This window comes from Typopeltis vanoorti, chromosome 16, assembly GCF_054136105.1.
Source record: "Typopeltis vanoorti isolate ZY-2024b chromosome 16, IOZ_Tvanoo_1.0, whole genome shotgun sequence".
Taxonomy (NCBI): domain Eukaryota; kingdom Metazoa; phylum Arthropoda; class Arachnida; order Uropygi; family Thelyphonidae; genus Typopeltis; species Typopeltis vanoorti.
The window spans coordinates 110707145-110731473 of NC_143564.1; the positions used below are offsets into that span (position 1 = coordinate 110707145).

The window sequence follows — 24329 nt, forward strand, 5'->3', positions numbered from 1 at the left end:
CGGAGTTTCATTTGTCTTCTTTCCTCTGCTAATTCTCTTCCTGTCTTCTCCAAAACTTTTAATTTTATTCCGACTTTTACTTTAAATCCTTCGATTATAGGATCTAAACAAATCTCATACTGTTACCTTTACCATCACAGTCAATCAGGATATTTTCTGAAGGTAAGTCATGTTTTAATTCTGCTTCTCAAAACAACTCCCGTAGAATCCGCGCTGGTGCATACAATAATAAGGATGTTAGAGTTCAGAGCTGCGAGATAGTGGGAGTTGTCTATTATCCTGAAGTCTAGTTTGAACTCCTTATCAGAGAACGTTGAAGGTTCCAACTGCTGCAATACCACTTTTCGGAATGATTATCTGGGTTAAAGCAGCTCTGCCTACTGTCTTTGTTATATAAAAGAGTTTAGAAAAATATTTCATTTTTGCTTAACTTGTTTATAATTTTGCTTTACATTCTTTAACATGTTCATTGCCAAACACGCGATATCGCGCGATGCAAGTTCTCACCAAACGGCCGATCTCGCGTTATCGCGTGGACGTCGCTAACTAAATAAAAAAATAAAAAAAAATTGACCACCACACGAAATTCCAATTTTCAGCTTGGCAATGAAAGTGTTAATTGATTAGTTAATCCCCTTGGTGTGGTATGAGAGAAAGAGAGACAGTTGACAATGGCGACGATAGGGTCTTTGCCGCCCGCATGCAATTTCTATCTAAGCGCCTCTGTTACGATCCGGGCGTGTGTGTTCCCCGGCTGCGGCGCCCCCTTCGTAGTGGCGCCCGCGTGCTCTGAATGCCCGCTTTGACTGTTGATACATCTTTGAACAGTCAGTCATTAGCACTCTATAGCCATTACAACACTAATGTTGGAAGATTACATTCTACACTACGCAAAAGAAGACTGTTCGAGAATATAAATGTAGATTTACTGGAAGATTGGAATGCGTACTGTGGAATCGTAATTAGTCTGAGAATGGATGGATGGTCACTAATATCTGCTTTCTATATGCTCTGAGAAAGCACTTCACTGGAACTATTCTAGTCGCCGACTACACGAACTGTTTGTAACCAATTTTCGAGTTTGTCGGTTTTCCAGCACGAAGATGTACTTATTATAATTATACTGGAAATTTGAGTTTTTCTCACAGCATTATAAGAACTCGACCGTAGAAGTCACATTCTTTATAGACAATGTTTACAGAATGTTAGAGCTTAGAGTAACAAGATTACGACTTTTGTCCTTTTAGTGATTGATAGTTTGAGCTCAGTATCAGTGAATTCTTTAAAAGACACACACACACACACACACACACATGGTACAAGAGATTCACAAGGAACACCTGGGGCAGATTTCCACTTATTGAAAAATGTTAACAATTGCACACATAATTTTAAATGAATATATACAGTGGCGTAGCTAGACCTTTTATCGCCTGGGGCGGTATCTGAGTTTGCCGCCCCTCTCAATATACACCAAAAATACTCCAAAAAGTCGAAATGACGTATATAGGGAAATAAATTAAAGCACTATGTTTATGTTTATTTTAGTTGTAAGTATAGTTGTTAAAAACTAATTATTCATTAAGTAAAAAAAATTACTACGTTAACATAAATAAAATAATCGTCGAAATAAAATTGTGTCTCCCGGGGAGGATTGCTACGCCACTGAATATATATATACAATGTATTGTGAAGAAGTGCATGTACGGAAATTGGTATGATCTCGTATTACGAATGATAGCAACTCTGAAATTTTTTCATGCAACGATCACTCCAAAGTGCTACTAGAAACTACCCATCGAAAACATCCTATTTGGTGGCGCTAGTGTTTCGCGCCAAAATCTGGGCAAAATTAATTTTATGTGACGTTTGGATTGTGTACATGAAATTAATAATACATGTTTTGAAACAAATACGGTTTAACATATTTCAGTTTTCGGTCATTCTTATGTAAGTGATCCAAAGAAAAAGAAGAATAAAAAAACAGGAAGAAAAGAATAGCTGCATTACACTTGAATATATATATATATATATATATATATAATAATGTAAGTTGTTGATTTGCTGATAGCTGTTAGAAAGCCACAGAGTATATCATATGGTTTTAAGGGCACCTACTGGGTGTAGTAGTTATTTGGTTGGTATTATTTCTGTTAAGTCTATTAATGTGAATTGTATGTATTTTTTTATTTATTTTGAATTCTTCATAACTTTTTTACGATTAATTACGATGTGATGATTATGAAATGTTTTAGATTATGTAATTTAAATGTTCATGCGACTTCCCATACTTAAAACTACAAGAAAATAACGAATAATTACTCAGAATGCTAGGGAAATATATTTCTGTTGTAGAAAAGATGTGTGACCCAGTTTTGTTATAATTATTTATTTTATTTAATTAATATTTTCACATGCAAAATAATATAACACTGAAACAATAGGACAATTTTCTAGATTATAATTAGTTTATGGAAAGCCCGTGAATTCTTTGATATTAGAACATACGTTTTTGTAAAGATCAGTAGTGTTCATTTTCACAGCCCTTGTCATTTCGTTTCCGATGTGCTTCGTTCTCTAGGGATCAAGTATGTTGTTTTACGTGTACAAATGCAATACATTAGCATTTTGGTGTTGCAGTTTTTTTTTTTATTTTTTATTTTTACGTGATTTTATTATTTTAAGGCCATACCGATCTTGCTAAAAGAAGACAAGGTTGTGATGTGTTTAGGCCAATATATACACACACAGCACGGGTGTAATAGAAGGTATCCAGAGAAGTCCTTATGTGGGGAGATCTCCAAGAATTTGAAGGCATGTGAGAAAAAAAAAAAAAGAATAAAGTATTGCCCAAGCAGTAATGCTGTCAATTATTCATAACACATTTCCCTATCCCCATGCTAATCTCACATGAAAATTTCTAAACCAATAGAATATTGGCAAGGGGTTGGTAATCTGAAAACCCTTTTTTTGAACAAAACATAGAATAAATTTTTCAAGCAAACTTAGGTTTCCCATAAGCGAAATAGTGGCTGTCTCAGACTTGACTATGAAATTCATCTTCCGCCTAAAGACATTCACAAAATCTGTGCCAAAGTTGGGATTTAAACCCACAACCTGTTTGTTGGTTGAAGAATGGGTATGCCATTCTTCTCATTATTATTCCTTCCCTCCTCTTTTACCTTGCAGTGTCGAGGATTTTTCTATATTTCACCGTTGCTGTATCGAGAATAAGGTGGTTAGCACAATGCATGTGCTCATGGCCAGTTTGCCTATTCTGGAGAACGATAAACCCGAGTTTCTGGGTGAAAAAACCCACTATCTCTGTATGAGACTGGCTAACTCACCTTTAGCCAAAAGAGACCAGATAAAGGTTCCTCACTCATGGGAATTGAACCCAGGTCTTTCTGACTAAAGGGCTTCGTCTATACTGACTGAGCTACAGAAGCTTGTATATGCCATTCATATTATACAAAATATGTAATTTTGCACACATAAAACCAAATTTATGTTCATGTTATACAAAATAGGACTGTGTGTAGTTGTAAATTAATGATGCCAAAAAATTATATTTGTGATATTTTGATTTTTCACAAACGGACATTATGGCCAGTTTAGATGTAGTGTAAAAAATTATATTCTTCGTTTAATTTTTTATCCATGTGTAAGCAAACGATGTTTGCACATGAAGTATCTTCACGACCATGTAACTTGTATATTGAGGCTAATGACTTTACCCCAGTTGCCTTAGTATCCCATAAAGCCCATTAGTATCCCCATTAAGGGATACCTTAGTATCCCTTAATGCATAATATTATACATATCTGCAAGGAGATGTGTTTTGCATTATGGGAGATACTGAGATAGGATGTTAGCTTGCTCCACCTTTGCAACGAGTTGTCCGGTGTTGTACCACCTTACCCCAGTCCTGAAGATACTTTCAGGTGCAAACTTTGTTTGCTCACACTTGGATAAAGGATTAAACTAAATTTATTATTATATCCCATAAAGCAAAGTGCACATACCCTCTCAGATGTATAATGCTAAGCATTGTGGGAAGGACCCCTACCCAGACCATTTTCAGCTTTTATTGAGGTATGTTAAAGTGCAGTTACTGTAATCCAAGAGCTTTTATTTAAAAAAAAAAAAAAAAAAATTTAAATGTATACATACACAAGATTTCTATATGACTTTAACCTTGGTATCTATTCAGGATCTGGCTCCAAATGATGAAATTTGGTAATGTTCATCTTTGTGCCTACTTGCTTCCTGGGGAGTAAAGAGTTGTGCTCAGTTATGGGGCTTTTGCCTGTCATTGAATAGAGCCACCACTGAGTTTCCTGTCCCAAAGTCATTCAGGTCAGGAGTGTTGAGTTTAGTAATGGTCCTTTAGGATCATTCAATGAGATTTTGAGTTATCTTGTAGATCACTCATTTTTTAGAGAGGTATACAAGATAACTCAAAATCTCATTGAATGATCCTAAAGGACCATTACTAAACTCAACACTCCTGACCTGAATGACTTTGGGACAGGAAACTCAGTGGTGGCTCTATTCAATGACAGGCAAAAGCCCCATAACTGAGCACAACTCTTTACTCCCCAGGAAGCAAGTAGGCACAAAGATGAACATTACCAAATTTCATCATTTGGAGCCAGATCCTGAATAGATACCAAGGTTAAAGTCATATAGAAATCTTGTGTATGTATACATTTAAATTTTTTTTTTTTTTTTTTTAAATAAAAGCTCTTGGATTACAGTAACATAAATCATCTGTCTTTGTCTCCTCATATCTCTCACTTGCTTTGGGAGGACTTTTCTGCTGTGTGTCTGATTCATCATGAGGAAGAGGCTTGAATTAAATTACAGGTGAAGGGTGTTTATTCGGGTATACAATAGTTACAATACATTCTATAACAAAAAAAGATTTCCATTCTATAATGGAAAAAAGATCATATAAACTGCATCTTACAACAGCAAATAAATAATAAAAAATTTTTTTTTTAATCATAACGATATTCATACATTTACCTAGGCATATCTAGAGAACAAAAATCAGTATTTGAGTACTGGATAGCTAACAGTAAATTAGAAAAAGTAATAAATAATACGAGTTTATATAGGCAACAATATTGAGTCCATCATTATTTAATAATAAGAAGTGCAAAACCATTCCATTTCGCAAATCAAAGCATAAGCCAACTTTTTCATAATTCAGAATTTGATTCCTATTGAGTGTTAGATTTTAATTTTTTTCTTGGTAATGAATTAGTTATCAGCTTAAGTTGATATGAAGTACAGTTAGCAAAAAATCCAAAACATTGGAAATAATAATTTATATTATAAAATGAAGAAAAAATAATTAGCCAGAACGAGCACTCATGATTTAATCTTAATGGGGGGGGGCTGAGTTGAGTAGACGATTTAAGAATACACACTACGTAGTGCATACAACCTATGACTGAGCATCTGCAGTGATCACCAATACATGATATCCGTGATCTCTAGCCTGGCTCGGGCAAACAAAGAATCGCCTGAGCACTACTTCGTTCGCCTTGTGTTCACAATGGCCGTGATTCCCGAGAGTCAGAGGGTATTCCCACCTCATGTGACTGCTAATTCATAAGTAGTATAGAAATAGAAGACACGACACAACATAAATAAAAAATTTTTAAAAAAAATTTTAATTAGGAAAAGATATTTGGAAAATTTTTTAGTCTTTTTTTTCCCTTTTTCTTTTGTGGAGGGACCAGGGCCCCTTGGTCCCCTCCCTGGGTGTGCCATTGAATATCAGTAAGTTGGCAAAATGCTCTGGAATCTACTGAAAAAGCTTAGAAATGGAGGAAAGGATATTGTAAAAGAAATCGGAGAGGTTGTTAAGATTATGAAAACTGAAGATAAGGATATCTTAGATGTCTGGAGTAATTACTTTGAAACTGTTAAATGAAATAAGCAGTGAGAGAAATGTAGTAGAAAATTTTTAAGAGAAATACTTGAGCTAGAAAAAGCCATCAAAAACTTAATGTGGAAAGGTAGCTGGAATAGAGGATAGTCGATGAGAAATGCTCACATATGGAGGTATAAAGGTTTATCAGTGATTACACTACATAATTCTGAGGACCTTGTCAGAAAATCGAATTCCATATGATTGGAAACTTTAATAGTTCCCATCTATAAAAAATGGAATGATGCTGATTGTGAGAATTACGGAGGAATTTCTCTACTAAGTGTTACAGATAAGATTTATGGAAGCACACTTGAATATGTTGGTTCTTTGGGCTGAAGAATGGGGATTGCATTTCAGTGTTGCTAAGTTTATAGTTAACTACTTTGTCCAGAGTAGGTGGAATGAGGTTTACAGCATTGAGAAATTTTGTTTCAGGTGGTGGAGGAAGCAAGGGATCTTGACATTTTGGTGGATAAGGAACCAGATGAAGTGCCTGCAGAGCTTTTCAAATATAATTTGGACAACTTATTACCATTATTACTTAAACTGTACAATAGAATCCTAAAAGATGAGACTTTCCCTAATCACTGGCTGAAATCAGAAATAATTCTTCACAAAAAATGCATAAAATCAGATATAAACAACTAGGCCTTATAATATAAATTAAAGATACTACCATACCGGTTTTGACCTATAAAGGTCTTGTCAATGGGAGCCAGACCCAGAGGTGATACTAAGGTTGAAGTAATGCAGAAATCATATTTGTTTGCTTACACTTGGATAAAGCATTAAACCAAGTATATAATTTTTTGGTATCTTTAATTTATAGTATAACCAAGTGAAAAAATTTCCAACTTTTTGTAAACCAGAGTATTTTAATAATAAGGTGTGACACCTTTTGGCTACTTGTATATGAAAATATGACTTCTGCATTACTTCAACCTTAGTATCACCTCTGGGTCTGGTTCCCACTCATAAGATCTCAATAAAAGTTGAAACTGGTCTGGGTAGTGACCCTTCCCATAATGCATAGCATTATCCTGTAAGGATATGTTCTTTTCATTATGGGATACTAAGGCAAGTGATGTGAAGTCATTATCTTTAATTCAGTATACAAGTTTCCCCAGTTCTGAAAATAGTTTAGGTGCAAACTTTATTTGTTTACACTTGGATAAAGGATTAAACTAAGTATATAATTTCTTGGTATCTTTAATTTATAGTATAACCAAGTGAAAAAGCTTCCAAATATTCAATATACAAGTTTCCCCAGTTCTGAAAATAGTTTAGGTGCAAACTTTATTTGCTTACACTTGGATAAAGGATTAAACCAAGTATATAATTTCTTGGTATCTTTAATTTATAGTATAACCAAGCTTCCTAATAACTAGGCTTATAAGTTTACTATAACATTTTTACAAGAATAATCCTCAAAAGAATTTGTAACTGGACTCTGAACAAGCAGGTTTCAGGAAAAATTTTCTAAAATAGACCATCTACACACACAGTTAATCAAATATCAGAAAAATTAGAATACAATAAACCTTTATATTTATATATTGCCTTCATTGACTATAGCAAATTATTTGCCTCCATAGAATACTACCTTCTTTTCTGTGTTTTGAAAGACATAGGAATTGAGGAAAAATATATCTGGCTGCTTCAAACTATTTATGAAATAAGTGAGGAATCTATCAAGTTGCATTGAAGTGGCAACTTCTTTAGAATGGAGAGAGGCATCAAACAAGGTGATCCCATTGCTCCCAAACTTTTTACAGCAGCCATCAAAGCAATTTTCAGGAATATGGATTGAGATGATTATGATATTAATATTCAAGGAAAGATGTTAAACAATCTACGTTTTGCAGATTATGTTGTTCTCTTTGCTGAAGATCTCCCTCAACTTATCTGATAATCAATGAATTAAGCATAAAAAGCAGGGAAATAGGCCTAACAATAAACTCATAAAACAAAAATATTTACAAACCATGAACATATTATTCTTGTGGAAAGGCTTAGACGTTGGTTATGCATTTTTTACTAAATAATTTAAGGAAATGACAAAGTCAACTAGGATATATGTTAAAATAAATTTTATTTTTTTAATATACTTCAATATTTTGACAATGTCATGTTGCCATTTTCAAGAAACTTAAGAACAAGACACGTGCACGCAGGCACAGCAAACATTAAGTGAGGAAGAAGCAGGAAGCTATTATTTCTCCTAAAGTCCTGATGGTACCCCCCTAGCGGGCAATGTTGGTATTCTTGGGCTGAAGATCTTCTGATGTAGGTTTCCCAAATTTGAGGCAGTCTCATGCAGCCAAATTTGTTGAGGTTTGGATTGTTTCTTAGGGCTGAAGCTGATTCCATGAAAGCCTTTCATATTTGTATTTACTATGGTGTATTATAGTGGCTTTCTTCCACCGTATTCTATGGCAGGTATCCAGTGCATGGTCAGCAAGACCAGAGTGGCTCTATTGGTGAAACCAGATGTAGTCCTTGTGTTCTGAAATTCTGATATTTGCTGTCCTGCCTGTTTGGCCAAAGTAGGACAACTTACAGCTGCAAGGGACCTAGTAAACACCAGGTAGGTCGGGGGGGGGGGGGTCTTTAGTAGAGCAGATAAGGGATGCCAATTTTTTATATGGTCTGTAACAAGAAGTTAAGTAATGTTTTTTGAGGATTTTTGTAATTTTTTCCGAGGTGCCTCGGATATAGGGTATGGTGATTGATTTAAAGTAATCCTTGAGAGGGGGTTGTGGTTTACTGGTTTCAATATTTTTTGGATTTTTTTTTTTTTTTTTTTTTTTTTTTTTGAGAATGTGGTTTAGTTCTGTGGTTAGGGCATTGTCATTTGAACAGATAAGTTTAGCCCTGTTGTGTAGTGTCTTAATGATTCCATATTGTTTCAAGGAGGGGTGGTGGGATTGTTGGTGAATGTATCTGCCTGTATGGGTGGGTTTTCTATAGACTGAGAAAACCAAGGTTCCATCAGGCTGGCGGGTGACTAGTGGGTCTAAGAAAGGAAGGCAGTTGTTTTTTTCTTCTTCCAGGGTGAATTTGATTCTGGGGTGTTGGTTGTTTAAGTGTGTTAGGAAGGAGAGGAGTGCATCGGAGCCATGTGGCCAAATAGCGAACACATCATCAACACAGCGAAGCCAAATGGTTGGTTTTTGTGGGGCAGAGTTTAAGGCTTTCTCTTCAAAAGTCTCCATATAAAAGTTGGCAAAGGGTGGGGAGAGTGGAGAACCCATGGCTGTCCCCGCTATTTGTTTGTAGAATTTTCCTTGCCAAACAAAATAGCCTGAGTTCATTGTGAACTGAAATAGGGCTGTGATAGTGATATCAGGAGGAAATTTAGCTTGGATTAGTTCTAAGGATTCTTTGAGTGGGACATTTGTGAATAATGAGGATACATCAAAACTGACCATAATGTCAGTGTGTTTGAGTGTAAGGTTTTTCTATGCTGGCTTTGAAGTGGGCTGAGATTTTTTATGTGTGAAGGTGTGTTGCCAGTAAGTGTGCGAGTTGGCCAAATGTTTAGCTAGTTTGTATGTGGGGGAACAATGCCATCCACTATGGGACGTAATGGCACATTTTCCTTATGAATTTTTGGGAGTCCATAAATATGGGGGATATGGAGTTAAATGGTTTTAATTTGTTAGTGATTTCCACAGGCCAAGAAGCGACCTTCTTAATTCCCGAATGATGCTAACTTAGCTATCCAGGCACTTGAAGATTATCTTTCAAGCACCTTAAGCCATGAAATTTGGTCTCTTTCATATGACATCTCGTGCACTGCACTGGAGAAAGAATTTACAAAAGTACGAGATCGACACATAAAAAAATTTGAAAAGTTAAAAACGAACTCTATCTCAAAACCACAACTTCCTACCGAAACGGTAGTCAAGCTTTTGTCATTTAGTGTGAAACCTGAAGCACTCGATGCCCTTCCACATGGCCACAACTTCGCCATTGCACCCAGAAGAATACCTGTTGAAGATATTATGATACGAATTGAACGTGGGATATGACATCTTCCAAGCCATGTCGGCAACGATATTAGACTAGATGTGGCTGTGTTCTGACCAAAGCTAAACCACCACAAGCCAACATGCCCAGTGAAGAAATTAAATCTCTACTAGAATTAAAGAAAAACAAGAAAATAATAATCACCAAAGCTGATAAAGGGAATGCCACAGTATTGCTTAACCAAAAGGATTACACAGGTAAGCTGAAAGCTCTATTGTTAGATTGGGCTACTTACCTCCCTTTCGAGTACATTCCCACCAACTCACAAATTAGAAAACTCCACAGGCTCCTTAAGAAGGTCACCTCTTAGCCTGTGGACATCACTAACAAATTAAAACCGTTTAACTCCATTAGGTAATAAATACATAAGGAAAATGTGCCATTACGTCCCATAGTGGATGTACATTGTTCCCCCCCACGTACAAACTAGTTAAACATTTGGCCAACTCGCACACTATACTGGCAACACACCTTCACACATAAAAAAACTCAGCCCACTTCAAAGCCAGCATAGAAAACCTTACACTCAAACACACTGACATTATGGTCAGTTTTGATGTATCCTTATTATTCACAAATGTCCCACTCAAAGAATCCTCAGAGTTAATCCAGGCGAAATTTCCTCCCGATATCACAGCCCTATTTCAGTTCACAATGAACTCAGGCTATTTTGTTTGGCAAGGAAAATTCCACAAACAAATAGAGGGGACAGCCATATGTTCTTCACTCTCCCCACCCTTCGCCAACTTTTATATGGAGACTTTTGAAGAGAAAGCCTTAAACTCTGCCCCACAAAAACCAACCATTTGGCTTCGCTATGTTGATGATGTGTTCGCTATTTGGCCACATGGCTCTGATGCACTCCTCTCCTTCCTAACACACTTAAACAACCAACACCACAGAATCAAATTCACCCTGGAAGAAGAAAAAAAACAACTGCCTTCCTTTCTTAGACCCACTAGTCACCCGCCAGCCTGATGGAACCTTGGTTTTCTCAGTCTATAGAAAACCCACCCATGGAGGCAGATACATTCACCAACAATCCCACCACCCCTCCTTGCAACAATATGGAATCATTAAGACACTACACAACAGGGCTAAACTTATCTGTTCAAATGACAATGCCCTAACCACAGAACTAAACCACATTCTCAACACTTTCTCAAAAAAAAAAAAAAAAAAAATCCGAAAAATATTGAAACCAGTAAACCACAATCCCCTCACAAGGATTACTCTAAATCCATCACCATATCATATATCCGAGGCACCTCGGAAAAAATTACAAAAATCCTAAAAAAACATGACTTACTTAAATATAAAGAGCCAACAGGGTTCATTTCGGCGATATAAACATTAATTAAAATTAATGGGATATTACATCCCACATTGTTTTAAAACCAAATAAGAAACTAAAGATTGGAATCAGATTTTCAGTTTTAAAACAATGTGGGATCTAATATCCCCTTAATTTTAATTAATGTTTATATCGCCGAAATGAAGCCTGTTGGCTCTTTATATTTAAGTAACTTAATGGGTGCAACTTTTGGACAACTCGTATAGCAGAGTATATAAGTTCTTTTCGCTATACCCTTTGGTATTAATTTGGTCTAGCTACTTACTGATGAAGCCTCAATAAAGGCTGAAACTGGTCTGGATAGTGACCCCCCACCATAATGTAATAACAGCATACGTTTCCTAGGAAATGTGTTTTTACATTACGGAAAATACCAAGAATAGTGATCGGAACTTTCCCCCACTTTTGCAATGAGTTGCCCGTGTTTGTACTACGTTCTAGGACTACTTGAATTTAGCTCATGCTAGTATTCGCCAATACTTTTATAGTTTTTTATACTATTTCGGCAGGAAACTCTGATTCCAATCTTTGAGTTTCTCATTCGGTTTTAAAACAATGTGGGATCTAATATCCCCTTAATTTTAATTAATGACTTAACTTCTTGTTACAGACCATATAAAAAATTGGCATCCCTTATCCGCTCTACTAAAGACCTCTCCCCCCCCCCCCCCCCCCAAGACATACCTGGTGTTTACCTGGTCCCTTGCAGCTGTAAGTTGTCCTACTTTGGCCAAACAGGCAGGACAGCAAATATCAGAATTTCAGAACACAAGGACTACATCTGGTTTCACCAATACAGCCACTCTGGTCTTGCTGACCATGCACTGGATACCTGCCATAGAATACGGTGGAAGAAAGCCATAATAATACACCATAGTAAATATGAATATGAAAGGCTTTTCATGGAATCAGCTTCAGCCTTAAGAAACAATCCAAACCTCAATAAATTTGGCTGCATGAGACTGCCTCAAATTTGGGAAACCTACATCAGAAGACCTTAGCCCAATCGCCCAAGAATACCAACATTGCTCGCTAGGGGACACCATCAGGACTTAATCAGAAATAATAGCTTCTTCTTCCTCACTTACTGTTTGCTGTGCCTGCATGCACGTGTCTTGTTCTTGAAAATGGCAACGTGACGTTGCCGAAATATTAAAGTATATTAAAATTTATTTTAATGTATATCCTAGTTGACTTTGTAATTTTCTTAAATTATTTAGTAAAAAAAAAAAGAATATATTGATGTTGAAAGTACTATAACAGAATAGAATATGTAGACTACAAATACTTAGCCTACAGTGCTTGGAAGAGCTACTCCCCATTTGTCTAAATAGAAAATTATTAGATATGATTGTCCTACCAACTTTGACTTATGGTTCCCAGAGTTAGGAACTAACCACTACATAGACAAAAAAACTCCAAGTTTGCCAAAGAGCAATGGAGAGGAGTTTTCTCGGAGTATCCAGATTAGATAGAATAAAGAAGGACTTAAGAGACCGAACAAAAAAAAAAGGCATCAATTAGGGACCTAGGAAATCAAAATGGGATTGGACAAGATATCAAGATGATAGACAGTTAAAGACAGATAAGCCAAGAGAAGGAGTCAGAAAACCTAGAAGGCAGAGAAAAAGATGGTGAGACGACATCGAAAAATAGTTCGGTTTCATATGGACAAGAGTGGCCCATGATAGAGGAGAGGTTGGGGAGGGCCTTTGCCCTTCAGTGGGATGACAACAACTGATTTTTGCTCATAATTTTGTGGCTTTGTCTTTTCTGAAATTAGCTGTTTTTAATTGTGAGATAATTTCTGATGCAAAAATGTGATATCCTTTGTCCTTCCTCATTTCTTTGATCATATTATTATAATACCCTGGATGAGAGTAGTTATAGCAAGTTTTTTCACTAGTCAGAAAGTAAATCATTCTGAACAAGAAATTCAGGGAAATTGATGTGATGCTAACTGTCTGTATAAAGGAGCCATTAATCAGTTGGTGATGGTGGTGCACAACATAGCCTCTGTCATAATGGCTCACAATACTAGTCAAAATGTTGATACTGTTATTTTTAATTTATGAAACCAGGATTTTGGTATTAATACCGGTATTCAAAAAAGACAATTTTCTCAATTAATTTTGATGATAATTAAATGCAATAAATTAAGGGGTGAAAAATCATGTAATTGCTTGTTTTAAATCAAACTTTAGTAAATATTCTGACAATAAATTACTTAAAAATGTAGTCATTCTAAAAACAAAAAATATTCATATTGATACTGCAAATTTTAGTTATGTAAGCATCCACACTATTTGTGAGTTCTTAGAAACATAAAAAAATAGTGTTATCATTTAAAACTGGATTGAATTTTGGTATATATTTGATTAGCAACAGAAAACGCCCTTTCAGATTTTATGCAGGATGGTGCTATTGTACAGAGATAGTCATAGACGAGTTGCAGGTTTACTTCCCTTGTTTCCTTATCTTCAAAAAAATTTATTTTCTTTTTAACCATATTTTCTAGGATTTGAATTTTTCTGAAAGAATTGCCTTCTCAAGTTTATTTTTTAATTACAGTTTTGTTAGTCAGGCAGTTGCTTATTTTGAAAAGAATTTGGGAAACACTGATTTGTTTCCATGTTGATCTTTTAAGATTAAATATCATTTTCTGAAGGAGAAAGACATTTTATTAAGTAAGGTATATTTTCACTATCATATCTTATCGTATCATATTTCCCAATGCAGACTGGTGAACAAACCTCTTATGTAGCAATTTTTATTTATTTTTTTAATGCTAGTTTATTAAGGACATCTCAATTACTTCATCAAATCTTTTTCACATGATGTTAACAAATTAATGTGCTTTTCATCATTTGCTTGATATGTACCCTCAAGGGATGTATAAGGATACTAAGATGTTACTATATTAAGTTTACATTATTAATGTGTCAACAGTTGTCCTTCAAATTAATCTATAACTTGTTGCCATTTCAGTATTATTTTTATTATATATTTTAAAATTATTTATTTATAATAAAATATTTATTATATTTTATTTTAATTTTTATCTTTTGTATTTTGTATTTTTTTTTTTTTTTAATTACCTGGAAACCCTGTTCTAGAGACTAAACATGCAACTTTTTCAAGTCACTTAAAGCCTCTGATAAATGGGACAGTGGTCTCAAATCGGGCGGTGAAATTTATCTCTTGCCCAAAGTTCATCAGAAAGATCTATGATCACGGTGAAGCAAACCCGCATTCTGTTGGTTGGAAAACGTATACGCTAACCACTTTGGAAAATCAGGCCAACGAATGCTTATAAACGTTTATACAAATTATATTTATACATTATCCGCAGATTCCTATTGAAATAATTGATAATCTTGGGCCAACTATCTATGATTAGCTAATGGTGGATATGGGTTGCCTTCCACTTCCCAAAAATTTAGTTAGGTAGATAAATGGCCTTATCTACTCCCTTGGGAGAATAAAAGGTTTCAACAGATTTTAATATATATTATAATTTACTTACAAATAATTTTGGCACTGTTTCATTAAGAATATCCATGGTATTTTCTGTGCTTAAGGGTCAAAGCTGTATAACTGAGAGGAGACCTCTGCATAGCCTTTAAAGGAATGAGGAGAACCAACCAGGGCTTCTGACCTAATGTCCAATCCTCACCTTCTCATGGTGCACCCTTTTAAGTATCTACCTGGATACATTGAACGAGGATGGGCTGGCAGTTTGGGATTTAGCCGACCAAATTGTATTCTTATTGACTTAAACCAAACTATGTGATGATGGTACAACATGACAGAATTTCATGCTGGCTGGTGTGTCGCAATGTTAAACAAGGTCCCCGTTGTTTTCACAAGGGAACCATGACAAACAGCGAAAAGTCAGCTATTGGAACAAATCCTAAAACATACCCCAACTCAACATCACCAGCGGTCAAGATTGGTACTATCAACATAAGAAGTCTGAATGGCAAAGAAATGGAGCTAGCTGGGGAATTAGATAAGTACCAGATCGACTTAATAGGGATGACTGAAACAAAAAATGTATACGCTAACCACTTTGGAAAATCAGGCCAACGAATGCTTATACACGTTTATACAAATTATATTTATACATTATCCGCAGATTCCTATTGAAATAATTGATAATCTTGGGCCAACTATCTATGATTAGCTAATGGTGGAGATCTTTCTGAGCAAAAAATACAAAATATTATATTCAGGCAATGACAATCAAGGAAAAGAAGGAGTAGCCATAGTATTCAACACTAAATACAAGGCTAATCTTCTTGAATGGCAGGCAATCCCAAGTAGAGTGATATGGGCAAATATGAGAATGGGGAACTGGACAATGACTTATTTGTGCCTATGGTCCCACAGAAGGTTCTACTAAGGTAGAAGTGGAGGAATTTTTTGAGGCTTTAGAGAAAGCAACTGACACAATGAAAAAGGAAAAGTTGGTCCTTGCCATCATCATCATCAAATTCTTGATATATACCCTCAAGGGGTGTACAGGATATGAGAGTACTACATGAAAAATTTACATCATTACTAACTTGCTATCTACAATTTTCCTCCAAATCAGTCTGTTAAATGTCAAGACTCCAACATTATCAGATCTTATATTTCTGTCTTCTAAGGCACTTTTTACTGTATCAATCCACCTATACCTTCTTGATCTTCCTTTGGGTCTTTTTGGGAGAGGAAGATGCATGTAGCAATAAGGGAATGGAATTTCTAGAATTCTTGATGGACAAATGTCTTAGGCAACATGTAATAGATGGAACAAGAGTTTTGGATTTGGTTATAGCATCAGAAGAGTTGATAATAACTGAGATGACATCTCTCCCACCAGTTGGAGAGAGTGACCATATGGTTTTGACTTGGAAAATGAATAGACATGCAGGAGTATCAAAGAGACGGGAACGTATGTGGAATTATAAAGCAGGTGATTATAATAGTCTAAGATGTTAACTTGGCGAAGTTTCATGGAGGGAGGAATTAGAAGGCCGGGATATCATTAGTGTGTGGGAAATTATGAAAGAATATTTGTTTAGCAGCAATGGTAAGTTGTATACTACGATTAAACAAGAGGACACAATATGGACTAAATTGGATGACAAGCAATATTAAACAGGAATTGCATGCAAAAAAGAGGCTATGGAAGAGATATAAGGAGACAAGTGAAGAGAAGATGCATGTAGAGTATATGACACAGGAGAAAAGTGACTAGGATGGTAAGGAAGACAAAACTGGAATATGAGAGGAGATTGGCCCTAAGATCCAAAGAAAATCCTAGGGAATTTTTTAGATATGTGGCCAGTAGGAGGAGAAATGACTGTGGAAGAATGATATTGTGGGATAAAAATGGGAATAGAGTGACTGATGCAGAGGACATAGTGGAATTGTTCAATGAACACTTTATTGGAGTATTTCATCCTGGAGGAGTCAGTTTTAATGCTAGAGGGATTGGGCAGGTTTGAGGTTTAGAGGTACAGGAGGAGAGAGTGTTTCAAACTGAGTACTCTGGATGTCAGTAAAGCTGTGGGACTGGATGGTATTTCACCACGAGTTTTGAGAGAATGTGCTAGGGAACTTACAGTGCCTTTGACCTGGCTTTTCAATGAAAGTCTGGCTGCGGGAAAGGTGCCCATGGAATGGAAGGAAGGTAAGATAGTGCCATTGCATAAGGGCGGTAGCAGACTGGAAGTGTTTAATTATAAGCCAGTTTGTGTGTCATCAGTAGTTAGTAAGATCTTGGAGAAAGTAGTGAACGACCATATACAGCATTGGACAGCTGAGGGTAATGTTATCTGTGAGAGTCAAAATGGATTTATGAAGGGGGCGCTCTTGTTTTAGCAATATGCTAGCCTTTTATAATAAAGTTACAAGAGTATTAGATAAGGGAAAGGCATATACTGACATTTTCTTAGACTCAGCGAAGGCATTTGACAGGGTGCCACATGATAAGCTGTTATTTAAGTTGCAGCAGATGGATCTGGATGTCAGATTGGTCAACTGGATTCAGGATTGGCTGTCTGATAGGTATCAGAGAGTTGTGTATGGTGGAGCAGTTTCAAGGAGGCAAAGGGTTACAAGTGGGGTCCCACAGGGCTCAGTACTGGGACCTATATTGTTTAACCTTTATATCAACGACATTGTCCGTGGATTGCAAGGGGATATTCAGTTGTTTGCGGATGATGTGAAGCTGGGAAATATTATTAGTAATAGTGCAGATGCGGCAGCCTGCAAGAGGATTTGAATAAGCTAAGATGGTAAAATGAATGGGGGTGTCGGTTTAATGCAGCAAAATATAATGTCTTGAGGTTTGGGAAACATCGTTGGGACACTGCATATTCTATGCGGTGTCCCATGTGGATTGCTGCCATAATGAGAAGGACGCTGACCTGTAGAGATAAAACAGTTATCATTTCGTTGTATAAAACTCTGATCAGACCACACTTGGACTATTGTTCTCAGATTTGGTCCCCAGGATTTCAAGGGGATAAATTAACTGTGGAAAGGGTACAAAGGCAGATAAAAGATGGTTTCAGGACTGTACAATGATAGCTATGAGAATCGGCTGAGGGAATGTGGACTGCAGAGTTTGGTGGATAGAAAAAGGAGAGGTGATATGATTGAGATTTTTTAACTGTTGAGAGGTGGTTACAGGGTTGACAATGGGAAGTTCTTTCACTTGGTTGAACAGCAGGAAGGAGTGATGACAAGAGGCCATCCCTGGAAGTTACAAAAGGAAACTGTGAGCAAGAGGGTGAGGAGTGGTTTCTTTGCATGGAGGGTGGTTGAACCATGGAATGCATTGCCTGATGGAGTGATGAGAGCAAGAACGGTCAATGAGTTTAAGGAGTGGTATGATAGACTTTGTTTCTTAGGGGGGGGGACCTCACCTCAATGAGTCTTGATAGACTTTGTGTTTCTTAGGAAGGACCTCCCACGATGAGTCTTTTGACTCCATGGAGGCTTGAATAATAATAAAATATTAAAAGATATATACAATTGTCAACAAGTTTCACCAGCTATTCTGTCTGACTTTTTCAAGACATGAAAGTCGCTACAATAATGTTTACTAACAAAAAAGAAGAATGGAGTAGCACAGTCAAATCAGTTAAAATTAAAACTGATGTATAACATCATAAGCATCGAGCGTGGAGTTCTCAGTCATTGTTCGTTGAGTATGTTGTATAGATTTTCATGAAATGAAATTCTGGTAAGCTAAGTGAATTTATTGGGCTTTTCCAGATGTCTTTCAGTATCATACCTTGATTTCTGTTAAGATTGTCTCCTGTCTTGAGTACAACTGCAGCTTCTTTGAAGTTTCTACATCTAAAATCTTCTTCTATATAAGGCATGGAGCTGTTATCCCAATCGATGGAGTGGTTGCAAATCGAGAAATGATGGGCTAATCTTGAAGTTACGTTGGCCACTGTCGGCCAAAAAAGGTATCGAAGTGTACACTGCAAGGATCTCATTGTAAGGACTCAAACTTCCTTGAAACAATCTTAATGGTGACGAAACGTGGTGTTTTGAGTATGAGCCCGAAAAAAAGTGCTGAGTGGAGACCACCAGAAGAGGAGCATCCAAAAAAAAAAAGTCGCTTGGAGAAATCAAAAGTAAAGACAATGCTGATTTGTTTCTACGATTCCAAGGACATTATCCACATAGAATTCGTTCCGCCTGGCCAAACAGTCAATGATGAGTTTTATCTCAAAGTTTTGAAGTGATTGATAGTGAGAATTCGTTGCGTATGGCATGAATATCTGACGACCGACTGTTCGTCAAAACACACTGTCACTTTTGGCACTATAACTTTGCTTCTAACGAAACAAATGTCATAAATAGTTGACACAACAGTACTGAAGGTTGCTGCTCTCGACAACAAAAAGATACAACAGGTGGCGGCACTAGTTTCTATTTTCGAAAAGTTCGGTTTCTTTTTGGACAGAGGGTGTATAAATATGACTTCTGCCTTTGATTTAGCTCACTGCATTATCAACCTGATTACCATTTAGCTCACTGCATTATCATGCGTATAATCACATCACCCTCAATCCTGCTGGTTAGTCTTTGATAAATTGAAATGAGTCTGGTTTTTGACCCTTTCAATAATGTATGGCAGCATATATATCCGAAAGGAAGTCTTCTGTGCATTATGAAATACCAAAGAATTATCTGTCATCAACTGTACAAGTTTTAGCAGGCAATTGAGGAGCAATTTTTTTGCACAGAGAGTGAGTGCAGTGCATTTCCTTAGAGAGAGAGAGAGAGAAGTTCAGAAAAGTGGATAAGTTTAAGAAATAGTTTTGATGGACTTTATGTGTAACTTTTAGTATCTCTCAGGATAAATCTTGGAGCAAATATTATACACTTTATAATGTATGAATAACAGAAACACAATTAAATAGAAAGGTGTAGCAAAATAATTGTAATGCCAGACACTGGATAAAACAGTTCTGTGTGTTATAATTCTACATACCACTAGTGAATTGAGCAAAATCCAACCAACGTGATCAGTCTATGTTGTGGATTGCATCAACTGCAAAAAAACATCAACAAATCAGATGATGAAATAGTCAAATGCTGCAAACACACCTCCTATACAAAAGGAAGTTAAGCCTTCTGGTCCTTCACCAAGGCCATTGGGCACATCTTTGTTTCCACTACTGTGACATCCAGATGTTACTATAATAGCATCATCCAAACTAGGCTGACCTGCTGGTATCACTCATCCAATTCTTGCATTGATGGCCAAGGGGCAAATTCCCTCCACTTACTGGTTAAGCCAAGAACTGCTCACTCCATGTCACATCTAGTCTTTCACCAGAAAGAAATCAGAAGAGTCCTGAATAACTTGGAGACACACATGAAATCTGGTCCTGATGATATTGCCTCTGTTGTGCAAAATCTTGTGCTCCATTGCTAACACTCTTGTTATTTCATCTTATCAGTCTTTCCCATTCAACTAGCATCTTCTTGTACTGCATGGAAAAGCTTGTGTTTAGCCCATTCCAAAAAAGTGTGTAAAAGTTAAAGAACTGCCATCCAGTTATTTTCACTTTGGTTCTGTCAAAACCATGTAGATCATCAACAGCAAATTTTCACCTCCTAGATTTCAGTCTGGCCACCCAAGTGTATGACTAGCAATATAGATTTCACCACTGTTGATCCACAGTTAACTGAAATGTCCTACCTGTGGACTTAAGCCATGGAAGGATTTGGAAAAACTCATATGAGAGCTCTGCTTAGCAAACTCCTCCATTTGGTTGGTCTGCCTTCTACCCTTTGCAATTGGGTTATCAGTTTCCTCTCTGGTCACTCATTACATGTTATGATAGATGGTTTCCTCTCCTCAGATTTTCCCACCAGTGCAGGAGAGAGGCCCTAAACATCATTCCAAACAATATCTAACAATTGCACAGTATCTATCATACTTTGCTTTGAACTCATTCACAGTCACAGCAACCACAACAGACTGGCAACCTGTTCCACTCATTTACCACTCTCCAAGCAAAAAATTCTAGTCCTGACAGCCCTATTAACTACACTTTTGCTCAGTTTCTAATGATAGCACCTAGTTCTCCCACAACCAGACCTGTTCTAAAAAATTTCTTCTGTATTAATCTTGTTAAAACCCTTCAGTAATTTGTATGTCCAAATGATATCACCCCTTTTCCACCTGCCAACCAATTTCTGTAAGGTTCATTCCATAGACCTGCTACCATGTTGGTCACTCACCTCTGGATCCTGTCCACTACCTCCTCATCCTCCAAGAAACCTAATTGATCAAATCTGTGCACAGTAATTAAGATGGAGTGTTACCAAGACGCTATAAGGGAGTGTAATAACCTGCTTGTCTCTTCTCGTTAGGTTTTTTTTTTCAGTAACCAAGTAATCTGATGAACTGTTGTAGCCACTTTTGCAATATGCCTCTAAACTTTAACTTCCTATCCACTAACAGCTCCAAATCCTTGGCATCATTAATTTCCTGGAGTACAGTTCCATCAATATGGTACACAGTTTGTAATATTTTCACCCCAAAATAAATAATCTTATACTTTGCCACATTAAATTGACATCCATTCTCCTTTTCCCAGACTGCCAGTTTCTCCAAATCATCCTGCAAAATTTTTATATCTTTCTTAACTATTGCTCTATTCAGTTTTGCATCATTGGCAAACAACAGACTAGTTCCTCTTAGATCCTTTCCTATATCATTAATGTACAAATTAAATAGCAGCCCAAGAACAGAGTCCGGTGACACACTACTAGTCACAGATTTTATACTGGACTCTACTCCTGTAAAAACTATGGTCTGGTATCCCTTCATCAACCACTCTCTTATCCACTTCACCAACCTTGTGTCCATTCCCATGTGAGGAATGGACACAAGGTTGGTGTCCATTCCTCACAAGGTTTACCACATTCTCACTTAATGTGGTAAACCTTTATCCAACTCATCTGTCACTGTATTATAAAACATGAGCAAGTTACTGAAGTATAGCCTACCTTTCACAAAACCATGTTGCCCCTTCCTATATAGCATCCCATTTCTGTCTATCTCATCATCATCATGCATGGCCTGTTCCGGCCTTAGAAGTCATCGACTTCTAAGGACTCTTGAATCCTTAGAAGTCGATGAATCGTTTAAGAGGACGTTCTGGTTTTCTTTTTCCTAATAGCTTGTACTTTAAGACTTGTTTTGGTAATCTTGCTGTTTTCATGCTTTGAACACGTTCCATCCATTTATGTTTATATTTTTTAATTTTTTCTATTACTGCAACTTCTCCAGTACCCTAATTATGACTCCTGATATGCTGATTGTTCAGTAATTTGCTATATCAGTTTTGGGATCACCTTTAGGCAGTGGAGCTCTTTCCACTCCTCCTTGGAAGGACAATCCCCAAAAGAATGGAAAGAGGTGGTATCCACAGGGCTCTGTACTTTCATCTACATAAATGACCTGCTCTCACTGCATCTAAATTCTCTTCATAGCAAATAGAGGACACTACAAGGTTTGACAAACCTTGTCCAATTATTAGAAACCTGAAGATCAACTATAACAAATGCTCTAAATTCTGATCTCCTTGCTATACTTCCTTGGGGCAAGGGCAACCTAGTAAACTTCAGTGCTACCAAGACTCATTCCTGTCTGATTTCTCGCAATAAAGATCTCAGGTTAATTCCTGTAATGTTTAATAATTGCACAAATATCCAAACATGATCAGATCTTGGGCTAATCTACACCTCCGACCCTTTCTGGCACAAACACCTCTCAGCCATACTTTCTGTAGGTGACAAAAAATCTTGGTGTACATTACTGCTTGAGGTATTACTTCTCACCTGTGCAACTGCTAAAACTATAAATCCCAAATCTGCCCAACTGTGGAATGTTGCTCACTCATTTGGGATGGTGCACCCAAATCCTCTCTCCAAGATTGTTTGATGCTATTCAGAAGAGGACAAACTGGCTAATTAATGATCTCTCTCTCTCTCTCTCTCTCTCTCTCTCTCTCTCTCTCTTATAGATGCTCACATTCTGTATTATACCTGTTTTGCGAGTACTTTATGGACATTGCTTTGCTGAACTGGCCACTGTTGTTCCTCCAATTTCTTCTAAAATTGCAAGAACCAGAGTAGATGATGGTTAACAGTTATTTACAGGTCCAGCTCCAAACTTACTGATCCAACTTCTCACTTTCGTCTTTTGTTCCGCCTACCGCTTGAATAGCCTCCCTCACTGTGTTTTTCCCAAAGACTATCACTTTCAGCTGTTCAAAAAATGTGAACAGGTTCCTCCTTTTTACTCTCTTGTCTATACACAACACGGATGTGCTATAAGTTTGATGATCTTTCATGTGTGGGTCATATACAAGGTGCTACCCAACAGTTTGGGGGAATTTGACCACACAAAAAAAAAAATTACTTATTCTTAGTTCCAACCATCTCCTTTGAAGTAGTCCCTTTGAGCAATTATACAGTGATTCCGGCAGTTTTTTTTTATAATTCCATGCATTCCTGGAAGTCCTCAAGTGTGACTGTGTTAAGCACCTCCTGCAATTCTTTCTGGATGTTCTCAGTCATGTCAAAATGATGCCATTTCAGCCAGAATTTCATCTTGGGGAACAGGAAAAAGTTGTAAGGAGCAAGGTCAGACAAATGGAGGTGATGGGGAATGAGTGTCTTGTTTTTGGAAGCCAGGAACTGCCAAACAATAAGTGATGTGGACAAGAGCATTGTCATGGTGGAGAATCCACTCATTGCTCTTCCTCATGTTTAGATGTTTGCAGCAATGTGTCATGTTCAAAACGTCCCACAAAATGCATTGAATGATCTTGTACGTGTTCTACAATCTTGCAGACATCTTGAATAGTATCCCTGTGATCTGCAGGGATAGCTTCACACACACTTTTGCAATGTTTTCTCAGTTCTGCTTGTCAACAGTCATCCAGAATGCTCATCATTATCGACAGATGTTCATCCATCCTTGTATCACAAAAAAGTTTTGCCTTGGTTCATAGCATTAATCACCAAACACTTCCTTAAGCATTTGGTGGGTATATCTGCAGCAGTTTTTTTTTTTTTTGGGGGGGGGGGGAGTTGAAGCGAAATTTGATGCAGATTCCTTGCTCCTTAAAATCTGCCATTTCAGTGGGATAAGAAAATTGCTGAACCACTAAAACATGACATTATGAAATGCATGTAATCCAAGAACACAGTCTCGCATCGTGTTGGCTGTTAGCATACTGATTCATAGAGGGTACTCTTTGCCCTTTATAACAGTGGAAGACTGTAGCACAACTGGTTTATGCATGCTATTTGATAGCATCTCATATGTTAAAGTTAAATTTCAAAAATTGAAAAACTACTAAATTTTTAATATTCCAAGAACTTGTTGATGTCATCAAGCTGTATCTAGTAATGTTATACTATGAACTTCATTTTGAATAGTTCACATTTCTACTGAAT

The 24329-nt window shown here is 36.9% G+C and overlaps 1 protein-coding gene across 2 annotated transcripts in view; it reads left to right on the forward strand.

The window, feature by feature from the left end:
• Positions 1-1862: 1862 nt before the first annotated feature.
• Positions 1863-24329, forward strand: part of LOC150098263 (uncharacterized) — a 258364-nt gene continuing 235897 nt past the window's right edge. Inside the window, exon 1 of one of the 2 annotated variants that reach the window (XM_090406219.1) lies at positions 1863-2137. The gene's annotated coding sequence lies outside the window, so the exon portion shown is untranslated. The other variant, XM_090406220.1, reaches the window with a different exon arrangement.